This window comes from Lepidochelys kempii, chromosome 1, assembly GCF_965140265.1.
Source record: "Lepidochelys kempii isolate rLepKem1 chromosome 1, rLepKem1.hap2, whole genome shotgun sequence".
NCBI lineage: Eukaryota > Metazoa > Chordata > Testudines > Cheloniidae > Lepidochelys > Lepidochelys kempii.
This window is the reverse complement of record NC_133256.1, coordinates 38552962-38566397: the sequence shown is the minus strand read 5'-3', so window position 1 is coordinate 38566397 and position 13436 is coordinate 38552962. Positions and strand designations below refer to the sequence as shown.

Sequence of the window (13436 nt, the reverse complement as noted above, 5' to 3'; positions counted from 1 at the left end):
CCAACTATACATATAAAATGATGGGGTCTAAAGTAGCTGTTAACACTCAAGAAAAAGATCTTGGAGTCATTGTGGATCGTTCTCTGAAAACATCCACTCAATGTGCAGCGGCAGTCAGAAAAGCTAACAATGATGGGAATCATTAGGACAGCAATAGATAGTAAGAGAAAATATATTGCCTCTATATAAATCCATGGTATGTCCACATCTTAAATACTGCATGCAGATGTGGTCTCCCCCTCTCAAAAAAAAAAAAAAGATATATTGGTATTGGAAACGGTACAGAAAAGGGCAACAAAAATTATTAGGGGTATGGAACAGCTTCCATATGAGGAGAGATTAATAAAACTGGGACTTTTCAACTTGGAAAAGAGATGACTAAGGGGGATGTGATAGAGGTCTATAAAATCATGACAGGTGCGGAGAAAGTAAATAAGGAAGTATTATTTACTCATAACACAAGAACTGGGGGGGGTCACCAAATGAAATTAATAGGCAGCAGTTTTAAAAACAAACAAAAGGAAGTACTTCACACAACGCAGTGTCAACCTGTGGAATTCTTTGCCAGAGGATATTGTGAAGGCCAAGACTATAACAGGGTTCAAGAAAGAACTAAATAAGTTAATGGAGGATAGGTCCATCAGTGACTATTACCCAAGATGTGTAAGGATGGTGTCCCTAGCCTCTGTTTGTCAGAAACTGGGAATGAGCAGCGGGATGGATCACTTGATGACCACCTGTTCCATTCATTCTCTCTGGGGCACCTGGCATTGGCCACTGTTGGAAGATGGACCTTTGGTCTGACCTTGGGTTAAGAACGGCCATACTGGAAGTGTTGGATCCAACAGCTGCCACGTGCATCCTAAGAGAGTCTGAGACCTGTATCTCCCCAGAGGACATTTTTGCTCTGCCTTATCTTCAATCCTCAGCTCTGACCTTATTTGGAGATATTGTTACATTGAAGGAAGAAACCTCCACAAAGATACAGGGTCAATCTCTTCTCCTATCTCCAAACCCCGGTACCTATCCGTTGGTACAGATGGTTATGCCAATCTATTGGGAACCAGCCTTCTGATTGGATGAGTCAGCAGACCAAGATGAACCTCTACCATTACATTTGGAGGCAAGCCTGGACAGAAGCTCCAGGAGAGATTGGGGTTCCCAATGCTATGGGATCCACCCCAACTTGTGGACCTCTCATACTGGCACTACTATGGCCCCCGGGGGCTCTCACTCTAGGCACCTTGGTTCTGTGCATGAATCCTTTGTACCCTGCTCTACCTGACACCAATCTCCATCTGAGTATGAGGAGGAGAAAGTTGAGCTGGATCTAATGGTTCCAGTGGCTCTCTCATTGTCCTCCCCAGATGAGGTGCGGACCCAGTCTTCACCATCTCTGCCTGATGATCACAGGCACAAATCAGGAGCTCTTAGAGTGGCATTTGAGTTCCAGATCTAGTTCAAAGAGGTCCTCCAAGAGCTCAACATTGACTACTGGACATTTTGCAATTCTTCGTTCCAGTTGAGTGGCTCTGCTGGTTAATAAGGCAATTATGGTTCCAGCCAGCATAGTGGGGCACACTTCTGCCTTATATGCTCCTACCCCCAAAAAGGCTAAGAAGCACTACTTTGTACCATCTAAAGGAGAAGTGTTCTTGTTCTCACACCAAGCATCCAATTTCCTGATGGTACAAGCAGCCAGAGACCTAGGCTGAAACACTCCAAGATAAGGAGTGACACCTTCAGATAAGGGTACCAAATGCCTCCATCTCCTATGAAGAAAAGTTTCTCCTTAACAAGACTTAAATTTCAATGGCTATCTACCAGGCCCTGTAAGCAAAATACAATTTCACCAATTATGTGAAGATTTTGGACTTAAAAAGACAAATCCCACAAGATGATAGAGCCCAATTACAGAACCAAATAGATGAAAATATAAACTCATGGCCAAAACATCTGCAATCAGTAGTGGATGCTACTGATACTGCTTACAGAGGGAAGACTACTCCAATTGTTCAGAGGAGAGAATCCTAGTTACAGTCCTCAGGTACAAAGTACCACTGAAGACCAGCCCTTTGATAAAATTTACTTGTTTAATGAAAAGACAGAATCTTTTCACTCTTTTAAGGACTCTAACAACCACTTCAACTCGCTGGGCATCTGTACCCCTGCCCCAAAAAGTAAGCACCAGAAACAGGTGTACCGGCTGTAACCGTGCCTCAGCGGGTCACAACTGAGGATGCCAAATTCAGGATGAACTGCTGAGAAATAGGGCAGATACACCCCAAGACTGGAGGCTAATTCCCCATAGAATATACCAAACCAGCAACAAAAGTAAACTTCTGTTTCACTATAGTAGCTAACAAGAAGTCATAAAAGCAGTTTCCTTGGGCATTCCAGTTCTTATGTCACCACCAAAAATACTGGATTTAGAGATGACTGGTTCTTTATAACCAGTCTCATCAAATAATAGGTTCTTCTGATCCCAAAGGACCAGCCACACACCCAGATCAATATAGAACTCAGATCTTACCCAAAAATCACGCTGATGCCAACTTTAGTATTTAAAATATAAAGGTTTATTTATAAAAAAGAAAGAAAGAAGGGTGAGAGTTAAAATTGGTTAAAGGAATTAAATACATACAGTAAGTGCAAAGTTCTTGGTTTAGGATTTTAGCAGTTATGAAATAAACTGCTGGCTTAATAAGTCTCTGGTTGCTTCCAAATCATTGGAAGGACCTCAGTCCCTTGGTTAGAATGCTCCCATTAGTGTAAGTCCACAGTCCAGAGATTTGAGCAGGACAGAGGCAAAATGGATGGGTTTCCAGGGCCATTTATATACTGTTTCAAACAAAAGCCTCAGCACAGGTAGTGGAGAATCACAGGTGACCAGATAGTGTGTGGATTCAGATGAGCAAGTCACATGTTCATGCCCAATTTTGCTTAGTCTTTGCAGGAAGCCATTACCTATGTTTCAGACAGCACCACTCAGTGTGGATAGGCGTTTCCCATGGTCCATTTTGAGTTAAGTATCCTTTTGATGGACCACTCAATTTGAATAGTTCCTCCAAGATATGCTGGCTAACTACTTCGTGGGCACACATTTGAAATCCAGGTATTAGAGCCATATTCATAACTTCAAATACAAAAATGATATATGCATACAGATGGCATAATAACCAGCAAATCATAACCTTTTCATAGATACCTTACATGCCACATTTCGTACAAGATTTGTTGCAAATATATAATAGTGGTTGCAACAATGATAACATCACACAGGCCAACACAGTTTCCTCCACTGTTTCACCATCAGCGCTGTCACAAATTACCCCGCAAACAGCAGGATACAGAGACAGATGTACACAGCTTCTTTGACACCTACTGGCACAGGTCATCCTCCACCCTCCTCAACCAAGAATTTCTTTTAATGGGACATTTGAGATCCATGATCCTTTGTTGATGCCTCATTATTCTGCCCCCCCTTGTTTTTAATGCCCCCCCTTCTCCAAAACTGGAGGGCAACAACAACAGACAAGTGGATGCAAGAAATTATTCACTCCAGCTATTCAGCTGAGTTTGTCACCTTCTACCTACAAACCCCCTTCCCTGTCCCTTTTCAGGGACCAATCTCACAAGGAAATCCTACATCAGGAGATGGACTCTTCTCCATCAAGGAGCTGTAGAATGCATGCCACCTCAAGATCCAGAGAAAGGGTTCTCATCTTATTTCTTAGTCTCCAAAAAGATCAAAGGATGGAGACACATTCTCATCTGAATATTAAAATTCTGCATGGTCACATTTGCATCAATAATCCCTTCTCTGGAAGAGGGCATATGGTTCATGGCTCGACATGAAAGACACTTACCTTCAAACAGACATTCACCCATCCTACAGGAGATTCCTAGGGTTCCTCCTTAGGCAAAACCATTACCAATTTAGAGTCCTCTTATTTGGACTAGTTGCGACAGCAAGGATCTTTACAGAAGTCCTTTCAGTGATGGTGGCTTAGATGAGAAGAGACTGCTTTACCTGCTTTCCATATCTCAATGACTGGCTCCTGCCAGGCAGATCCAGCAAGGAAGTCCAATTGGGAACCTTATTCCTACTCAACCTATTATCTTCCCTGGGAATCTGCATCAATAAAGATGCACTTTGATTCCCACAAGGATCACAGATTTTATAGGCATGACCCTGGACTCAACTACAGCAAAAGCCTACCTGCTGATGGAGAGATTTCATGCCACAAGTAATTTGATAAAACAGGTCACCCTCAGACTACAGTCAGGGTCTGCCTTTCCCTTCTTGGCCAGATGGCTTCATGCACCCACTTAACGTTTGCTAGGCTCCACCTCCACTGGCTACAAATCTGGTTTCAGTCTGACCACTCACCAGAGAAAGACAACATAAATGGCAGAATAATTACCTTGGCCAGTGTCACATTTTCTCTTGTATGGTGGGCAACCCAGGAAAAACATTTAGGTGGGAATTCCTTTTATCTCACCTATAGGCGAGGCAACTATCATCACAGATGCTTCCCTCTTAGGTTGGGTAGTCCACATGGACAATCTCATTGCAGAAGGCACCTGGACCCCTAAGAGACCAGGATGCATATCAATCTACCGGAATTAAGGGTCATCCATCGAGCCTGCAATACATTCCTTCCACTCATTTGATCCAAGTATATCCAGATAATGTCAGACAACATGACAACTGTCTTCTACATAAACATGGAGAACAAGATTCCTTGCTGTGTTAATTGGTACATCAGAAACCACATAACTCTTTTGGCAGTATACCTACCATGTGCACAGACAAGTTTCCATAGACCACCAATAGGAGATTCATGATTCCATCCTGAAAGATTTTTTTACCCTATGCAAAACACTGTCTTAGAACCTCTGCCTCACAGGCAAACAGGAAACTCTCCCTGAAATGCGCTAGAGGAGCTCTGGGCAGGGGCTCGAAGGGCAACGCCCTTCTGCTACCTTGCATGGACTACCTCAGATGTCAGAGAGGTAGCCATGTTACTCTGTATCCACAAAAACAAAGAGGAGTCAGGTGGCACCTTGAAGACATTTATTTGGACATAAGCTTTCAGGGATAAAAAACCCACTTCTTCAGATGCCTCTCAGATATGCCCTTTCTCCCATCCTACTAGTATTAATGTCTAGTTGGCAGCCAGTATCAAGCGGAGGGGTCGGTCCTGGGACTGGTTTTGTTCAACATCTTCATTAATGATCTGGATGATGGGATGGATTGCACCCTTAGCAAGTTTGCGGATGACACTAAGATGAGGAGAGAGGTAGATACGCTGGAGGGTAGGGATAGGGTCCAGAGTGACCTAGATAAATTGGAGGATTGAGCCAAAAGAAATCTGATGAGGTTCAACAAGGACAAGTGCAGAGTCCTGCACTTAGGACAGAAGAGTCCCATGCACTGCTACAGGCTGGGGACCAACTAGCTAAGCGGCAGTGCTACAGAAAAGGACCTGGGGATTACAGTGGACAAGAAGCTGGATAGGCGTCAGCAGTGTGCCCTCGTTGCCAAGAAGGCCAACAGCATATTGGGCTGTATTAGTAGGAGCATTGCCAGCAGATCAAGGGAAGTGATTATTCCCCTCTATTCGGCACTGATGAGGCCACATCTGGAGTATTGTGTCCAGTTTTGGGGTCCCCACTACAGAAAGGATTTCGACAAATTGGAGAGAGTCCAGTGGTGGGCAGTGAAAATTATTAGGGGGCTGAGGCACATGACTTATGAGGAGAGGCTAAGGGAACTGGGCTTATTTAGTCTGCAGAAGAGAAGAATGAGGGGGGATTTGATAGCAGCCTTCAACTACCTGAAGGGGGGTTCCAAAGAGAATGGAGCTAGGCTGTTCTCAGTGGTAGCAGATGACAGAACAAGGAGCAATGGTCTCAAGTTGCAGTGGGGGAGGTCTAGGTTGGATATAAGGAAACACTAGTTCACTAGGATGGTGGTGAAGCACTGGAATGCGTTACCTAGGGAGGTGGTGGAATCTCCATCCTTAGAGGTTTTTAAGGCCTGGCTTGACAAAGCCCAGGCTGGGATGATTTAGTTGGGGTTGGTCCTGCCTTGAGCATGCGGTTGGACTAGACGACCTCCTGAGGTCCCTTCCAACCCTCATCTATGGTTCTACCACAAACTCTGCAAAAGATTCGTCACGACAAAGCTCAGGACATCTTCAGTTCTGGTTCTCGGACCTGCTGAGGATTTCAACCCATCCTCCCATCAGCATCCAACCACTTCCAGATCTACTGATGCAACCAGGCATCCCAACCCAGGCCCTCTACAACTCTTGGCCTGGTATTCGGATAGGCATCAGATACAGAAGGCTTGTGTTCGATAGCTGTCCAATCCACTCTCAACCAAAGCAGCACCGATTCTACCAAAAGATGTTATCTGGCTAAAAGGAGACATTTCTTTGTCACAACAGCACAGTTGTCTCCAGAATCCACAGGGATTCCTGTCATTTTATACTACCTACTCACCCTTAAGACATTGGGCCTTAATCATAAGCTTCTTATGGGTCCATCTTGCAGAAATCAGCACCTTTCATTCTCCACCTGACGGCCATACTACCTTCACTGAAACAACTAGATTCCTGAAGAGACTCATCTGAACTTTCACACTGGTGATGAAACCAACACTGCAAGGGGATTTTGATTTTGTCGTTTCAGTATTTAAGACCCTTCAAACCAATAGCCACATGTGCTGTGTCCCTCCTCTCGATGAAAGTTGCCTTCCTAGTCACCATCACATCAGCCATAAGGGTGAATGAGCTGGAGCCTGTGACATACTGGGGTACAATTTAGAGTAGTGGGAGGCTGTGTTACCCCTGCCCTGCAACCTTGGATGCCTTACAATGCCTTGCTGAAGTAGCTCCCACAAACCCTCACCCTGAGGGTCTGTATAACTGCAGTCTGCGAGCTACACCCTGGCTCTCAACAGCCTTGGTTATACTGCAGGATGACCCCAACACACCCCCAGTCCCAGATTTTCCCCCAGAAACGCATGTCCTGTACTCCCAGCCCTCTCCTGGACAGTACAAATATATTAATCCCATGCCACAATATGCCACTTTATTACTTTAAATAGTTATCCAAATACTTCAACACAGTGGATTAGATAAACAGTAAAACAAGTTTATTAACTACAAAGAGATTTTAAGTGAGTATAAGTAATGAGACATAAAAGTCAGAATGGTTACAAGAAAAATAGTTATTAGTAAGCCTTTTATCTTTACTTAAGAAACTCTTAGTTGCAAATTCTCTCACCACATGCTCCAGCAGATTACTGACCAAATTTTTCAACAGCTGTTTTCTTTTGTCCTCTCAGGTGCAGAGAATGTGATGGGCAGGGAGAGAGAAAGAGAGATGAGCTTCTTCGGAGTGTTTGTACCTCCTTTTTATAGTTTCAGTCCCCCTCTGGAAAAACATTTCTATCTGAGACCCAGGAGACAAGTCTACATGGAAGAATATTCCCTGCTGTTTTTTTTCCCCACCAGTTTGAACTTTCTTTGTTTTCCCTCACTGCTTGATGACCCTGTTTCCTGTTTAAATGCAAATTAAGGCAAGCACACATTCCTTCAAGACAAACCTGACTTCTGCGTGGGTGGGGCTGTGGGGTTTGGAACATGTGTTAATATCATACAGGGAAATCTTATAACTTCAAATACAATGTTGCCACACATTTTATTAGGACAATACTGACCAGCAAATTATGAGTTTTCTAATGATACAAGGCATACCTTGTACAAAAATTTTGACAATAGTAATAGGGTGTGAATTCTGCCAAGCCCAGAGAAAAGTCAGACCCTCGTGGCAGATCCAACTATACACCACTTTTCATAAAGAGAAGGTCTCTCTTCACCGCCATCCAAAATTCACTCCTAAAATAAGTTTCTCACAAAATCAAACCATCTGCTTACCGGTATTTTCCACAAAACCTCATGCTTCTTGCCACAAAGAAGCCCTCATGTCAACTTTGTTGATGCTTCAGCTCTCATATTCCTTAATCTGTGGGAGTTTAGAAAAGTCTATCTCAACTCCATCGCAGGCTATAGAATTCATAGTAGTGACCGTAGATTCAATTTGGGCAAGGGCTTATCCCTCAAACATCAGATTCCACTCCCTCAGCAATCTGACAGACCAGGTTATGTGAAACCCTTGAATGTCAGTTTGGATTTGCCTCTCTCTCCTGGGACACATGGCTTCCCACATTTACATCACACTGTTCACCAGATTCCACCTTTGCTGCCTGAAGGCTTGGCTGTGAACATTATACACATGAAACACACACAATAGGAATACCATAGTAACAACTTCCTCCAGTGTCAAGTCCTCACTACCATAGTGGGAAGATAACGAAAGAGTATGTATGAGTGCTCTATTCCTCTCCCCCACACCTGACAAGAAGATCATTATGGACAGTCACAGGGCTCAGGGCACTTTGGACACCCCAAGAAGAATGCACATCAATCTTCAAGGACTCCAGGCAGCCCAGAAAGTTTGCAAAGCCTTTCTACCATTCATCTGCTTTAATCATGTACTCAAATCAAAGCACATTGTGTAAAGAGTTGTCACTTTGGATGGGCTATCACCAGCAGGAGAGTGAATTTGTGTGGGGGGGTGGAGGGTGAGAAAACCTGGATTTGTGCTGGAAATGGCCCACCTGATGATCACTTTAGATAAGCTATTACCAGCAGGACAGTGGGGTGGGAGGAGGTATTGGTTCATATTCTCTGTGTATATATAAAGTCTGCTGCAGTTTCCACGATATGCATCTGATGAAGTGAGCTGTAGCTCACGAAAGCTTATGCTCTAATAAATTGGTTAGTCTCTAAGGTGCCACAAGTACTCCTTTTCTTTTTGCGAATACAGACTAACACGGCTGTTACTCTGAAACAACATAACTAAGTAAGCAGGAGCAAGAACTAGTCCTCTCTATGTAGAAGCGGTCACTTTATGAAACTGGTGCATCAGAAACCAGATCACCCTATCAGTAAAGTACCTTCCAGGAACGTAGGATTTATTGGTAGACAGCCTCAGCAGACATTTCAATATTGCTCATGAGTGGAACATGCTCACTATTGAATTGTGTAACATTTTCTTTGAGTGGGGAATGCCACACTTTGGACTTGCTTAAGTATCAAATAGGAAATGCAGCATTTACTGATCCGGGGAGCTCAAAGGCAGCACTCCAGAGGCAATGTTCTCCTAATGCCTTGAATCATGCCTTCACATCGCACTACTGCCTCACATCCTACAGACGATTCAACAGGATAAGGCATGAGTCATCATCACTACCCCCAGTCATTCCAGGCAGTTCTGCTTTCCAAGTCTTCTATGAAGATCATCCTGACTGCCAATCAACGTTCAGTCCTTCCTGAATCTCTTGACCCAGGAGAGTGGCAGGGTCCAGCATCCCAACACTGCAAAAGTTCATCTCCTTGCTTGGTATTTGGCTGGGCATCACATCCATAATGTCCCTTCTCCAAAGCCATGTAAATTGTCCTTAATAGCAGAAAGGATCCCACCAGAAAATGCAACTTAGCTAAGTGAAATGTTTCTGGTATCTGGACCCTGCAAAAGCATACATCTCCAGCAGCAGTGGCTATTTGTGTTATTCTACATGATCTTTTGCTTAAAACAACAGCTCTCTCCCTGAACTCCCTGTAGGTCCACCTGTCAGCACGTCACCCATCAAAGGATAGGTACTCAATTTTTATTCACCCAGTAACAAACACCCAGTAGAATCTTCCCTCCAGTGAAGAAACCAACTCTTCACTGGGACCTTACCGTAGTACTTACAGCACTCACTAAGTCATCCTTTGAATTGCTAGCTACATGTTCCCTATCCCTCCTGTCAAGAAAGATTGCATTCTTCATTGCCATCACCTTGGCCAGAAGGGTAGGTAAACTCAGGACTCTAACAGCTGGTCCTCCATACACACTATTCCATAAAAACAAAGTCTTGCTATGACTACACCCAAAATTCTCTTGTAAAATAGCTTCAGATTTTCACGTAAGCCAGTCAGATTAATTTACCTTCATTTTTTCTGAAGCCCCATGTGTCGTGAGGAGACATTATTTCAACATGCGACAAGCACTGGGGTTTTACCTGCCAATGAGCGTGGGGCCAAACTATGCTCAGAGAATTGACCTGGATCTCTGGTTGTATGCTACTTTAGTTGGCACAGCTTTTCCCTCCACATGGGGTAAGGGCACAGTCTAGCAGGGTACAAGAAACTTTAGTGGCATCGTTCCTGCCCCTTATACACTTGTTTTGAAACACAAGGAGATCTGGGGCACAGGTACAGACCAACAGATACAGCTGGCAAAAGTTTGCAGGCTCCAGGCACATGTATACCTACAATGGAAGACAGATAGGGACCACACGTCAAAAAACTCAAGTGACAAAAAGGTAAGTAACTTCCCTTTTGGAGAGCCCCTTCTCTTCTGTCCTGAGACAATGCTATATAAGCTAGTGCAAAACCAACACCTCTCATGTAGCAAGCAGCTACAGAAAGAGTGAATAATTAAACTAAGTTTCTGGGGGTCATGTACTTCTAAGAGTATTAAACATGCTGAGGCCCCTGGAAACTACTGCTTGAAAAATAAGATCATAAGGTAGAAGAAGGCAGGCTCCCTCCCTCTCAAATTACCCCCTTAAAGCATAATTGAGCACCTCACTCAAATACCAGTCCAAAAACCCCATTGCAAGGATTCTCAGCAAAACCACCACAGCAGTATTATCTGGGAGGAAAAAAAATACTGAATGCACAGATTCTGTTTCCACTTCCTGAGCCAATTAATAGAGAGGTTGCACCCGTGGAAAATTGCACCCCTGCCCCATGTAAGAAGCAAGGAGGTGCAGCTAGTGCTTTTCCAACAAGACATAGCAATAGGAAGCACTAAATGTGGGAAACAGGATTACACCATGGACAGCAAAGAGAAACTCTACCAAGTTAAACTGGCTGCCACAGGGTGGGAGGGAAGCAAACAAGACCTCAGATGCCAGCGTACTGGCATTTTGCTGAGAGAAGCTAAAACATGCAAGAGGAAGTAGCATATGTTTATGGAGGCTTTGTAAAGAGCTGAGGCAGAGCAACACTAAGACACCAGGCCATCATGTTGCCACCACCAGTGGAGACTAATTTTATGGGGTCAATAAGGATACAAGGTAGGCTTTCCTCTCTGGGCACTGGGAACCTAGACAGTAGGTGCTTTACTTCAGCCTTCTTCCAACTTTTCATTATGTCCATTGATTTCTTTGAGTATTGAAGCATTAGGATGGAAGTTATGTGCTGAAATAGTCTCCATTCATCCAGGAGAAGAGACAAAGCAAGGGAAGAGTTGGGGTGTTGATTAATCGCCGCTAACTCACGTGATTAACTCAAAAAAAATAATCATGATGAATCGCACTGTTAAACAATAGAATACCAATTGGAATTTATTAAATATTTTGGGATGTTTTTCTACATTTTTCAAATATATTGATTTCTATTACAACACAGAATACAAAGTGTACAGTGCTCACTTTATATTATTTTTGATCATTTTTACAGGGCAAATATTTGTAAACAAAAGAAATAGTATTTTAAGTACTGTAGTGCAATCTCTTTATTGTGAAAGTGTAGCTTACAAATGTAGATTTTGTGTGTTACATAACTGCACTCAAAAACAAAACAATGCAAAACTTTTTTAGAGCCTACAAGATCACTCAGTCCTACTTCTTGTTCAGCCAAATCGCCAAGATAAACATTTACGGGAAATAATGCTGCCCAGTTCTTATTTAAAGTGTCACCTGAAAGCGAGAACAGGCATTTGCATGACACTTTTGTAGCCAGCATTGCAAGGTATTTACGTGCCAGATATGCTAAACCTTTGTATGCCCCATCATGCTTCTATGCAGATGATGCTTTTTTTTTTTTTTAAAGTGTTAATTAAATTTGTGACCAAACTCCTTGTGGGGAGAATTGCATGTCTCAGTTCTGTTTTACTTGCATTCTGCCATATATTTCATGTTATAATAGTCTCGGATGATTACCCAGCACGTTGTTCATTTTAAGAACACTTCCACAGCAGATCTGACAAAACACAAAGAAGGTACTAATGTGAGATTTCTAAAAATAGCTACAGCACTCTACCCAAGATTTAAGACTCTGAAGTGCCTTCCAAAATGTAAGAGGGACGAAGTGTGCAGCATGCTTTCAGAATTCTTAGAAGAGCAACACTCAGATACGGAAACTGCATAACCCAAACCACCAAAAAAGAAAATCAACCTTCTGCTGGTGGCATCTGACTCAGATGATGAAAATGAACATGCATCAGTCCGCTCTGCTTTGGATCGTGATCGATCAGCATAGATGCATCTCCCCTGGAATGGTGAAGCATGAAGTTACATATGAATCTTTAGCGCATCTGGCATGTAAATACCTTGCAACACCGGCTACAACAGTGCCATGTGAATGCCTATTCTTACTTTCAGGTGACATTGTAAACAAGAACCAGGCAGCATTACTTCCTGCAAATTGTAACAAAACTTGTTTGAGTGATTGGCTGAAGTAGGACTGAGTGGATGTGTAGGCTCTACAGTTTTACATTAAAATGCAGGGGGGTTTTTTGGTAAAAGTTCTACATTTGTAAGTTCAACTTTCAGGATAAAGACAATGCACTACAGTACTTGTATTAGGTGAATTGAAAAATACAATTTCTTTTGCTTTTTACAATGTAAATGTAATCAAAAATAAAGTGAGCACTGTACACGTATTGTGTTGTAACTGAAATCCATATTTGAAAATGTAGAAAACATCCAAAAATATTAAACAATAATAGAATACCATTTATTTAAACAGCATGATTAATCCTTGACAGCCCTATGTAGTCTCACTCTTGATCTCATTGTTTGATAGGAAAAAAGAACATTTGACCAAAAAAAGCATCCATTTGCTTATTTCTTCCCCTCCCCCCAAAGAAAACCTCCAAGCACTGACAAACCATGGTAACTTGGAGAGCAGCAACGGATGTTCCTGGAAATATTTTAGGTTAGTTTTATGTACCTTGCACTGGAGAGAGTAATTTCCAAGTGGTGGCTATGTTTATAAAATAAGACTGCTTAAGGTAATCTGTTAAAAGATCTTTTGTCCCAGTCCTCACACAGCTCTTGAATTCCTCAAACCTCCATCATTGAAGATTTCAGTAGAAAAGAGAGGTCACTCTGTAATGCACTCTGGCACATCAATCACATTTTGTTGAAGGTACTATGCATACATATGGAATTGTAAAACTAACTGAAAAATGACTACCCTAGTCCACTACACGTATGAAAAAAACCTTCTGAAATAGGAAAATTGAGACATTCAGGAACAGATCCTGTTCCTATTGAAATCAATGCAAGTTTTGCTTCTGAC

The 13436-nt window shown here is 42.7% G+C and overlaps 1 protein-coding gene across 1 annotated transcript in view; it reads left to right on the top strand.

The window, feature by feature from the left end:
- The window catches only part of PSPC1 (paraspeckle component 1), a 109393-nt gene extending 100671 nt beyond the window's left edge, over window positions 1-8722 (top strand). Inside the window, exon 11 of the transcript XR_012158309.1 lies at window positions 7361-8722. The gene's annotated coding sequence lies outside the window, so the exon portion shown is untranslated. The remainder of the gene's footprint in view (window positions 1-7360) is intronic.
- The last annotated feature ends 4714 nt before the right edge of the window (window positions 8723-13436 follow it).